Source organism: Mus caroli, unplaced genomic scaffold (assembly GCF_978045245.1).
Source record: "Mus caroli unplaced genomic scaffold, Mus_caroli_1 scaffold_2, whole genome shotgun sequence".
NCBI lineage: Eukaryota > Metazoa > Chordata > Mammalia > Rodentia > Muridae > Mus > Mus caroli.
The window spans coordinates 30,056,957-30,068,662 of NW_028227257.1; the positions used below are offsets into that span (position 1 = coordinate 30,056,957).

An 11,706-nucleotide genomic window follows, 5' to 3' on the forward strand; every position below is an offset into this window, starting at 1 on the left:
TTTGTGGTGAGGCCCTGGGATCCAATCCAGCATAGAAACAAAACACACAGGAATTATTATGATGGCCAGGCCAGCTTGCAATAAACTGCCATCATTCTCAGAGACAGGACCATGTGCAGACAGATAAAGTCAGCTAGAAATTATTATTTTTTTCTTTTTAAAGTTAAAATCAAAATGAAGCACTCACGAAAAGCCCATACGTAAACATATTACTTTTCTAGCTCATTTTAAAAATACAATTTAACAGCAATATAATTTATTATTTTAACCAATACATTTGCTTTGTTGGATACTGTATATACATTCATAATTGTATAGGCCTACAGACACCAAATGATGCTATGATTTATTTGTATAATGTGTAATCACCAAATAGTCCTCCCCTCAGTCATCCTTTTGGGAATAGATTTTGAAGTCTTTCCCAAACAAGGCCTCCAGGACTCCGAGAAACAAGGAGGAGGCGGCCAAGGCCAAGGGCATCTCTCTACCTTTCTATATCATTGAAGATTTCTGTAATAGAAAAGTTTGAAGTGCTTCCTTCCCAGCTCCCTCTTCCCTGGTACCACAGTACTCTCTTACTGAAAAGGGGCAGCTAATTTATGATGAGTCCTCTCTGCAGGGGCAGGCAGTGGGGGCAGGGTGAGAAGGGCATCTGATCACTTACAGAGACAAGCTTGTCCCAGCAAAAAGCTAAAGTGTTCCTAGGTGTGAGGGAAGGAAGCAAAGAGGAAAGAAAGATGCTTTCTCACACATCCACAGGCCCCGCACCTGTGGTCTAAAACTTCGAAAGGGCGGTCAAAGGCATGAGCAACTTCTCTGAAAATTCCCCTCAGCTTCTCCCCTCCTCCAAACTGACACCAGGCTACAGACACTTTTATCAGGACCCCCTTTCCCCTCTTTGAAACCACTTCTCTGCAAGCACCCCGAGCTGCAGACACCTTGACAAAGAAAAATCCACACGCTTCGAGATACGTTAGGAGGCTGTTACCCCCTGCACCGCCCCCCCCCCCCCCCGCACCGCTCAAGCTGCAGGTCTGCGCAGTTCGCAGCCTAATGGTTACCACCTCACGGCTCTGCAGAAGAGGGCCCTACAGATGTATGTCCCGCTGCCTGATTCTAAACAGAAAAACGACCCCTAGGTCTTTGTCAGACCCCTACGTCCCCCAAACAGCTAAGCTGAGACCACTGTTTGCTGCACCAAAAACCCTGGTGAGACTATGAAAGACACAGGCAACCCAGTTCTTGCCCGCAGCGCAGAGGCGCCACCTCCACATCAAACACCGCAGGAGTGTGGTGTGCACCTTAAGTCTGATGCACCGTGTGCCTGCGCTTCTGCTATCAGAACATCCCACAGAAAATGAGGAGTACCAGAAGACCCCTTCTTGTGGTCCTTTAGTAAAGCCAAGCAACCCTTATCCTACTTGCCCAAAGCTCCACCACACTGCTAGGGTCCAACAAAACAGGCAAATGCCCAAAGCCCTTCTTTCTTAAGAAAAGTGTCCAATTCCATGGATGGTCCACTCTCTCCAGTATTTACAGAGAGGACACGAATGGAGTGTAGAAATCACGCCCAGAGACAACAAAATTAGAATTTGAACCCTTTAATCGCATCTGCTTGCGCCCATCTCGGCGCCAGGACTGGCGGCTCTGAGGCTGCAGACTGTCGCGCTGCCAGGGGCCGGACAGCTCATAAAAACCGGTCTCGTCTTGGATGGAGGTGAAGGGTTCTAGAAGTCCTGTCTTTCGCTCAGGTAACTGATTGTGCACCACCCACCCCAATCCTGATGCTCTGGAACTCAACATTCTCTTTCCCCTGGCCCTTTCCTTCCCTGTCCCATGTGGACCTCACTGACTGCCACCTCCGCGGATGCCTTGCTCGCCAGCCCCTCTTGGACTCAGCTAGGTAGCTCCAGGGACTGGTCGGTATCATCTAGGTGTTCCAGTACACGGGCCTGGCCCCCAGCAGCCTGGCTTTGCTGAACTCAAGACACGGACTCACTAGCTCTAACCGACGTCGCACAGCAGCCCCTTCACGCCGCCTGGGTACCCAAGGTGGCAAGGCGCCAAGTCGCACCCTGGGCCGGTATTACCAGTTCCTGTCCTCTCTGCATCTTCCCCGTCAGGCGCCATCTCCCCTCTCTCGGAGCGACACTGTGTCTCCCTGGACTGGCCACTGCGACCCTTCAGGACTTACCGCGGCCGGCACACCGCCACCGCCGCCTGGTCTGCGCGCTGCGAGGCGGAGCAGGACACCCGCCTGCGCCAGGGCATCCTCTCGCGCCCGCCTCCCCGCCCACTCCGGTGGCCCGGGGTCCTCCCGCGCAGCTCTGGTGCTCGGGACTTACCTCCGGGACAAGGTGACCCGGCTGGTGCGCCCAGGCGGCCGCCCGCGCGTCTCGAGAGCCGGGAAGCGTGAGGGGCGCGGGGCGGTGCGGAGCCCGCCTCTGCTCCTGGGCTCGTGGCTCTCCGCCTCTGCCCTCCCCTGCGCGCAGCTTCCCCCGCCGCTCCCCTCCTTGGATCACTGCCAGCGCCCTGGGCTGCCCCGAGCACACAGTTCCCGAGAGCCGAACACAGGGCTGCGGCGCCACCCTTCCAGAACCGGGTCCTCTTGGCCCCTAGGAGCACAAAGGGCGCGGGCTGAACTAGGGGTGACCCGGGATGTGCCGTTCCACTCTTTGGTCTCGCGGAGCCTGGCGACTTGTGTGCAAGAGTAGGCGGCCGCGGTTCCCGGGTGAAGGTGGCCGTGAGGAAGAGGAGAGGGAGAGAGAGCAGCAGCACCCGAAGGTGGCCACCAACTTTGCTCCAGGCCAACTGTGCTCTCCCCAGTGATAGCGGCTGGCGGGTGGCCGGGGGCTGGTGTCTGGAAACGTTGGGGCGACTGAGGTGGGGGAAGGGGGACTGCCACTGGGGACTAGGAGGACAAGAATTAGCCGCCGACTGTGGGAACGGTGGCTTCCCTTGGTCCTAAAAGACCTCCCAGGCTCCAGGTCGACTTGAGGTTCAGAAGGTTTCTCTGGACACTGTAGGTCCAGAGAAAGACCCAAGTCCTGACCAGCAGAAGGAATAAAGACAGAGACCAGCATGAAATTGGCACCCTGGGACTCAGCCTGTAGCTCGGACCAACACCATTGTAGGTGCACTGCGGGTGGTCCCATGGTAGTTGCTGTGGAAGGAAAGTGGGCCGGCGATGCCTTGGGGGTGGGGTAGAGTGGTAGCTTGGAGTAGGTCGAGGAGAGCCCTAGTAGAGCCGCCTACGAAGACAATCTACATTTCAAACGTTGGGGGAAATCATGCTCGAGTGGGCGTGTTTTCCTTACAGATTTTATAAAGAAGGAATTAGAAAATTCGCCAAAAAGAGGATCAAAAGTTGTCTTGTCTGAGTGACCCCCTTTCAAAACAAGGGAAAATTCACCTTACTTCAGCTCTCCCAAACCCAAACTTTTTCTCCCTGGGGAGTCGACATTGCTAATTCCCTAGTGGTTCCTTGGATCTATAGCTATCTTGTATAGATTCCTGCCCCTTGCCTCAAAACAAAGATTTTGCCCCCAGAAACTGCCGCATCTAGCCAAGTAGATTTTGGAGTGTCAGAGTTGGAGGTAGCTCAAATCCTGCCTGAGAGCCCTCTGCAGCACTTGGCTTCTGGGGACCCTTAGCTGTACATAGAAAAACAAACAAACAAACAAACAAAAAACAAATTTAGATGACTTAGGAAGGAGGTTGAGCTGATTAAAGGACCCAGGTGTGTTCAGAGAAGCTCCTTGCTTGGGTTCATCTGAACATCTTCTTTACATCTAAATATCACAGTCATTCTCAACTTCAGCAGCAGCTTAGGCACCTGGCTTTCTTCTACTGGTTGCTCTGAGCTTCAGGCAGGTCTTTTATCTGGGACAGCCTGAAAAAGACATTGTGAGTATCCCCTATTTAGTATCTCTTAAATTGACAGAAACTGTCAGCCTTACCTCTCTCTGTAAAACAGCTTATGGTCTCTGGTTCCTTCCTGAACAGAACATTCTCCACTCTCCTGTGAACTGCTAGGCTGAGCATCCATTGTTAGAGCCATGCAGGACGCAGAATCAACACTGCTATTTGTCTATTGAAGAAATGGAGATTTGAAAGGCTGAGAGAGTCTTGTCTCCCAAACTGCCGGGGTCACCTGCAACTATAATTCATTCTCTGTGTCTAAGCCAAGCTATCTTGGTAGTCAGCCTTTAGGTTGCCTTAGAGGTTCGCTTGGGTTTGCCAGAGCATCTGCTTGGTTTACAACTGCTAGAATTTTAAAGCGATTCCCCCCCCCCCTCCCAAATTGCAGTCAGGTAACTTGTCAAATGTAGGGTTAAGACTCACCATGGATTCCAACTGTCTCTGTGTTACCTCCAAATAGAACAATGGCCTCCAGGGTTGAGTCCCTGTGACCTGCCTCCATGTGTTAGATATTGTGAAAGTTTTCCATGGATGATTTACTGGGTCTTTCTAGGGCATAGGAACAAAGGCATTTATTCACAGATGGATAGCATTTTCCAGCCTTTGGATTGTCTGGATAGGTAGATAGATAGATAGATAGATAGATAGATAGATAGATTGTGTGTGTGTTTCTCTGTGTGTGGTGTGTGTGTGTGTTTGAATTTCTGAGATAATGTCAAAGACTTATTTTTGTTAATCTACCTTATCCACCTTGCCATTTAATATGTTACTTTCTAATTGTAGAGTGGATGTTCACCTCTCAATTGAAGCTGGAACTTTTATTGTGTTTCAAAAGAAATTTACACTTCCTAGTTGAGAATCATGTACTAAGAGGGATCTCATCTATTACTGGTAGATGATAGAATACCTCAGTTAATCTGGAATACTAGCACACATGTGAGCCAGTTTTTTCCTACATGCAAAGTCATAGTTGTTCAGAATGTGATTGTAGCAGTTTTGATAAAATCTAGCAGTGAAACGAAGGTTTTCAAGAAAATCAGTGAAGAGTTGTCATGTATCAGGCTACAACAGGACACCACAGAAATTGCTAATCTCCAGGAAATTGGCTAACCTTCTCAACAATGCTTATCTCTTAGGGGAGATTACAGAATTCTCAGAGATTTGTGAGGTGAGTGGGGCCAGTTCCTGTGTTGTGAGGAACTGTCACTCAGGTGCTGAACAAGCTGTCAAACCTTTGGATAGCAGAGATAGGGGACGTGATAAGGAGAATACAGATTTTTAAGAGTTTTGTTGTTGGTTTCTTGTTAGATAGAAACCACTTCTAAGTGTGTATTCAACTAAAAAGCTCTAAAATTTAAGATTATTAAAAGTATCAGGATGATTTGTGCCATGAGTTTAGGTGTCAACAGCTCTCATCCAAAAATCATCTTTAATAGAAATGTTTAACCTCCTCTAGTTGATCAAAATACCAAGGCAGATAAAATAAGATTGTAACCAATTATAAAGCTATGCCAATAATTAGGGCTTTGTTTGTTTGTTGTTGCTTTTCTCCCTCCAAGATCTGTTATTAAGTTGTTTGTCTTGAGTTTAGGAGATTTAAGAATCAAAAGGTTGGGCTGTCTGGTTAAAGTCAAATCTTATTAACTTGGAGAGTAGAAAGATAGCCTTTCTAGTAGCTGATAAATCACCTTAATAAATCATGTTAATTAATAAATCATGTTAATAAACATGGTAGCCAACCTTTACATGGGACATGAATTGCTACCAAACACAAAGGGGAAAGTTCTAACTCCTAAATGAGTATCCATGTCAGAGACAAGGTAACATGGATTTAGATAAGGAAATGAAGTAGAAAGTCAGAATGTTAGTTGGATGAGGCATTCACCTAGCTAAACTCCCGACATCCCAGATTAGGAAGCAGTTACAAATGAGCTGGGTCTTGGTGATGTTCAGCTTCAGGTTCAGCTCCATGATGGCCCAGGGTTTTCAGAGTTCACTACCAACAGAACTGCTCCAGCAGAAGAAACTCCTCTGCAAGAGAGCTTTCTCAGGCCCACATCACAGGGCCTCACTGACTGAAACAGAACTAGTCACACAGCCCAGATCAGAAGTGGAAGCAATGGCTTCCACCTTCAGATGAAGTCACATTGACATTGGAAATGGCACGTTTTACAGGAGGCCACACCCAGGAAAGAGATGTGTTCTTTCCATGTATGGCTTTCTTTCTTCTTTTCGTTTCCCTTTTCTTTCTTCTTTTTTTTTCCCCTCAGTTCTGGGAATGAATGCTCAGGCCTCAAGCACTGTAATCATATATTCTACCACTGAGTTATCTCCCCATTCTCCTTTTCACTTTTAACAAAGTGTCTCAGAATAGAATTCAGGTTGACTTGGAACTCTGTATATAAGACAGACTCTCTTCCTGCCTCAACCTCCTAAATATGTGATTTTACAGGCCAGTCTCAACATACTCCAGATCCACATTAAATGGTATTTTGTTTGTCTATTATAGAATTTTATTCTATAACCCAGATTTCCCTCCCTCGGCTTCCCAAATGCTGAGAGTAAAGATGCTTTAACCCAAATTCTTCCTCTTCCTCAGTTCTTAATTGACTCTTAATCAGAGCTCTGAGGAGCCCTGAGAATGACCTCAGAGAATTAAGAAGTTATAAGCTGGGGTGCAATAGCTCACCTGTGCCACCTTCAACATTACAATGGTGGATGTTAGTGGAGGGCATCTGCAAAGGGTTGACTAAATACATTCTAGCAAGTTTAGAAACTCAGATTTAGGAGATAAACAAACCTGAGCATGAAGTGTCTGCCACTTTCTGTCACCCTGTCCTAACTGGCAGAACCAGGCTTCCTCATATATAAATATGCATGATTATTATGATATCAGCTGCTTGGCATTGCAGGGATAAGTTCAGAGCACTCTTGTTTTTCTGAGCAGTGCTGACTGGATTGTTCTAAAAAACAACAGCATGGCAGATTGCTGGGTGCTTTATTCAAGGAAGCATAAGGGAATGGTACCTGCTAGATCTTTGGCACAAAGCTTTGCTGATTCCTGATGCCGTCAAAGTATAAGAAACCTTGTAGTGTTCCTGGGCTCAGGGCTCAGTTGTACGGACAAAGATAGACTTCAAAGGCTTCTCTCTTCCCTCAAGACCTGACTGGAGCCCTAATCATAGGCTTTGCTACCATACAGTTTGATGATCTTTTCCCATCCACTCCAGGGATGATTTCCTTCAGGCCAGCTCACAGCATCACATACGTTAATTGGTTAAGCTTTGTCATCTTTCAGAAAAGCAGACATGTGACAGTATTGAAGAGATGATGCCTGGTCTAGTCTATTTTCCTTAGTTGTGGATCTTAAGTGGGTCATTTATTTGGGAAATAATTCCAAGAATTGAGGGGCAATTGGGTAGACAAGAGGGGGCAGTACATGGAAGAACACCTAAGTCAGTAACCTCCACATTCAACATCCAGTTCTCCACTTCTGAGAATGTACCTAAATAAAGAGAATGTTCCTTCACCCCTCCAAGGGATGAAGAGGAAGTGTATTTCCCCAAATTTGTTCTTAGAGAGTGGAAGAGGTGTTAACATCTATGCTTTTTATTTTTCTTGTGCATGTATGTATGATGTGAACATGTGTGTATGCATGTTTGCATATATAGGGTCACAGGTGTTGATACATGTAGTTGACAATGGGTATCTTCTTCAACTATTCTTCACCTTCCTCTCCAAGGCAAGGTTTCAACTGTATGGCTAATTCTGGCCAACCTGCTTGTTCCAGATTGTTCCTGAGAGTTGTAGAACCTTCTGAGTTCCAGAATTACAAGTGTGCCACTACATACCTGGACTTTCTGTGTATTTTAGGGACTCACATGTTGGTCCTTCTGTTTGCATAGCAAGTGCTTTAACCACTTAACTATCTCCCCAGACCAATAGCTGCTTTCATGAGCAGGGCTTCAAGGATATTAAGCAGCTACTCTTGGTCATAAGAAATGTGTAACCAGAAGCCAGGATATATGTCTTGTTTTAGTGTGGAATGCCTACATCCCCCATCCTATGCTAATCGCATGTACTCTTGACCTGGGCTCAGTGTGTAAAGAGTCCTTACCTAGCATGTGGGAGGCATAGTCTCTTTATCTCTAGTGTTCACCATCACAATATGCATTCTGCCCCAGGCCTTAGGTGTCCATGCAATCCTATATTATAGAAGTTTTCCTGTAATTCCACTGGACCTCAAAGCTACCGAAAAACCCTGAAGGTTATATCAGATGAACATGAGGGGAAGAAGTTTGACTTACTCTGGCCAGTGGGGTAGATTCTGGAACTTTGCCAACAAACAGTTTTCCATGTGCCAAACAGTTAGAACACTACTTCACCTTCCTAGATAGTCACTTGACCTGCAGAGAGGACAGACTTCCCATTCTCCTGATTGTTTTCAGCTACCATAGGTAACAAACAGCCTGCACACAATCGAGATTCTAACCCCATACCATCTGTGTGATTGGTCTCCACATCCCCCAGACACCTGCCCGACACACCTGGTTCTACTTTGGTGAATCCTTGGATTTCTAGTTAATAATTTCCATGTTCCAGCTGATTACTCTATCAATCATACCAGTTACAATGACAGAAGATAGTATCCTTATCATCAATATTTTTAACAAGTTTAGTTTACCTGAATGTTGGAAATTGTGACCATTCCTGGGATTTTTAGAGAGGAGGAAAAGTAAAGAGAAAAGGAGCGAAGAAATAGGAAAAGGAAAAGGAGAGAAAGAAGAAAAATGCTTACTTTAGAAAACCTTGCTAGCAGGATGGGCCATGTTCCAATTTGATTTCTGTTGCTGTGATAAACACTATCACCAAAATCAAGTTAGGGAAGAAAGGCTTTCTTGGCTTATACTTCTAGGTTACAGTCCATCATTGAGAGATGTTAGGGCAGAAGCTCAAGCAAGAATCTGGAGGCAGGCTGGGCAGTGGTGGCACATGCCTTTAATCCCAGCACTTGAGAGGCAGAGACAGGTGGATTTCCCAGTTTGAGACCAGCCTGGTCTACAGAGTGAGTTCCAGGACAGCCAGGGCTACACAGAGAAACCGTTCCTTGAAAAACCAGAAAGAAAAAAAAAAGTATCTGGAGGCAGACACTGAAACAGAGACTGTGGAAGAACAGCACTCAGAGACTTGTTCCCTATGGCTCCTTCTAAGCTGCCTTGTGGCCATCAGCCAGTCTGATCTGAATAATCCCTCAGTTGAGACCTTCCTCTATCTTTCCAGGTAACTGAGTTGTGTCAAGTTGACAATAAAAACTAAGCAGGACAGGCTGGGGGATCAAAATTTGAAATGTAGGATCAAAAGCATTAACCTCAAGAAAATAGGTACAGACATCCACCCCAATCTACGCTCCAGAGTGGACAAAGCCCTCTGCCTCTTCACTAAAATGAGACGAGGCCACATTTTCTTCTTGTCCAACAGGAGCCCACACACTGCCACCGCAGCAGGTCTGATGTGAGCCGATGAGAGCTAAGGACTTTTGGAAACACTGCTCGTGCAGAACTAACCATTTAAACCTGCCATTATTTATTAGTGTGATATTTCTGGCAATTTCTCAAAGGCCCAAGAACTCATTTTAAACTCTAGAAAAATATATTTCTTGCTGCATTTGCTTTTTTCCCCTTTCCTTCTGCAAAAAGAGAAAGTTCTATTGCAAAAATAACCTTCTGTACTCTTGGAGGATGTAGAGATGGAGGGGAAACAGAAGGGTAAGCAGTTTTCTTTCTTTGATTCTGTTTGTCTTTTGCCTTCTAAGGGAAGAATGACTCCTAGACAAAGGAACTCAGACAGGTGCCTGCACTGAGCTGTATCCTCCCCACCCCTTGCTGCTGCTGCCCACTTATGAAGAGAATCCTAGGCTTTGGAGAGCCTGGCTGTGCACCACCAGGCCTTGCTTCTTTGTGTGCCTTGCAAGGTAGTCTCATAGGTTCACTCCCTATAGTAGGTACCATGCCTAGCCAAGTGTGATCTCTTCAGTGTGGAGTACAGGGTAAAATGCTCTGGCTAGTAGGGCCCCATTTGGCACAATGACCACTTACCAAAAGAACTTACCAGCTAAGGACCTCCTTATCAAAAGACCTGAATCTCCTTCCACCACATCTATGGAAGGAAGAACGAAACAAAAGAAGCAGAAAGAATGGAAAAACTGGAGCTGGGAATAGGGCTCAATGAGGATGAGTGCTTAGTGAAAGCATTAGGACCTGAGTTCAAATCCCCAGCACCTCATAAAATGCCAACATGGCTGCATGTGCCTGTGATCCCAGCATTGAGAAGGGTGGCAGATCCTGGGAGTTTAACAGCTATCTAGCTTATCCAGAAATTGAGCTTTTTAAAAGTTCAGTGAGAGATGTAGTCTTAAAAGAAAAAAAAAAAAGTAGTAATGGGAAATACCAGAAGTACACACACATGTGCACACACACACATGTACACACACACACACACATGTACACACACACACACACACACACACACACACACACACGAAAAGCTTTGCTGTCCTCATAATAAAGCTTCACTCTGAGGCTGTGTCAGCTTTCATACTTTCTCCTGGCAGGACAGCAGGCATCTACTGGGGTCTCCTGCTGGGCAGCTGGGGAGTAGGGATAGGTGAGTACCTGCCCACAAGCAGAAACATCAGTGACTATAGCCTTGTTCTGAAGGAAATGTCCAAAAGTCCCAGTTAAGCAGGAAGGAAGGAGTGGCCCAGACGACTAGAATGATGAAAGAAGCTCTGGCCTTCAGGGCCACTCTCCAAAGCACTGTTTCATAGCCACAGGCACATCTCCAACGCGGCCTTGTTTCCATCTTAGCACTATAGTGGCCCACCCTAGATCCTGCCACATCCGGATTGCTCTATGGGCTGAGCCACATTCCGCTTGGAACCTCTGACAAAACTCAAAACAGATCAAGTAATCACTGTGGTAGTAGGTTCACACTTTCTGGGGTGTTTGTGTTCTGAGCCAAGATTCAGGACAAAAAAAGTTATGAAAAAAAAAGTGAAAGTTAATACACTTACACTAAGCTAAAATAATTAACATCGAAGAGCAAAAATTAGTTTAATATGTTTAGTTCAGCCTACACACAGCATTAAAAAATGTAAAATGATGTAAGTCAAGTCCTAAGCCTTCCTTTGTACCCCAACCTTTCAGGCCTGCATGTTACATTCTTGGCACATGCCATGCATACATATCCAGTTTGTAGTCTTTATAATATGTCTTTTCTATGTTTTGCATGCATATCATGTGCTTATGTAAATGTGTGAATTCACATGTGAGTATGCTTGTAAAGAACAGACAATTTCAATTGCTGATCCCACACCCTTTTTTGGGGAGGGGGGACAGGAACTCCCATTGGCCAGTAATCAATCACGTAGTCTAGGATAGTTAGCCAGTGACCCCTAAAGATCTGCATGCATTCTCCTTTATCTCCAGCTCAGTGCTGAGACTGGAAACACGTGCTCTGGAACTGACTTCTTTAGGTGAGTTCTGAGGCCTGAACTCAAGTCTTTCCTTGTGCTTGTGAGGTAAGTATTTCACCAGCTGAGCTATGTCCTTAGCCTGCCAGAGGAAAGACCTTTTTTTTCTCTCTGTTTATTTCTCTGTGTGTGTCTGTCTCTGTCTTGTCTTTGTCTTTGTCCCTCTGTTTCTGCCTCTCTGTCTGTCTCTGTCTCTCTGTCTCTGTCTCTGTCTCTGTCTCTCTGTCTCTCTCTCCCTGTGTGTGTGTATACAC

At 46.0% G+C, this 11,706-nt stretch overlaps 1 protein-coding gene across 4 annotated transcripts in view; it reads right to left on the bottom strand.

Annotated features, from left to right (window-relative positions):
* Syndig1 (synapse differentiation inducing 1) overlaps positions 1 to 2,484 on the bottom strand; it is a 185,231-nt gene extending 182,747 nt beyond the window's left edge. For 2 of the 4 annotated variants that reach the window (XM_021156796.3, XM_029470251.2), the window contains exon 1: positions 2,346 to 2,484. The gene's annotated coding sequence lies outside the window, so the exon portion shown is untranslated. The other 2 variants (XM_029470253.2, XM_029470252.2) reach the window with 1 other exon arrangement.
* Positions 2,485 to 11,706: the final 9,222 nt, after the last annotated feature.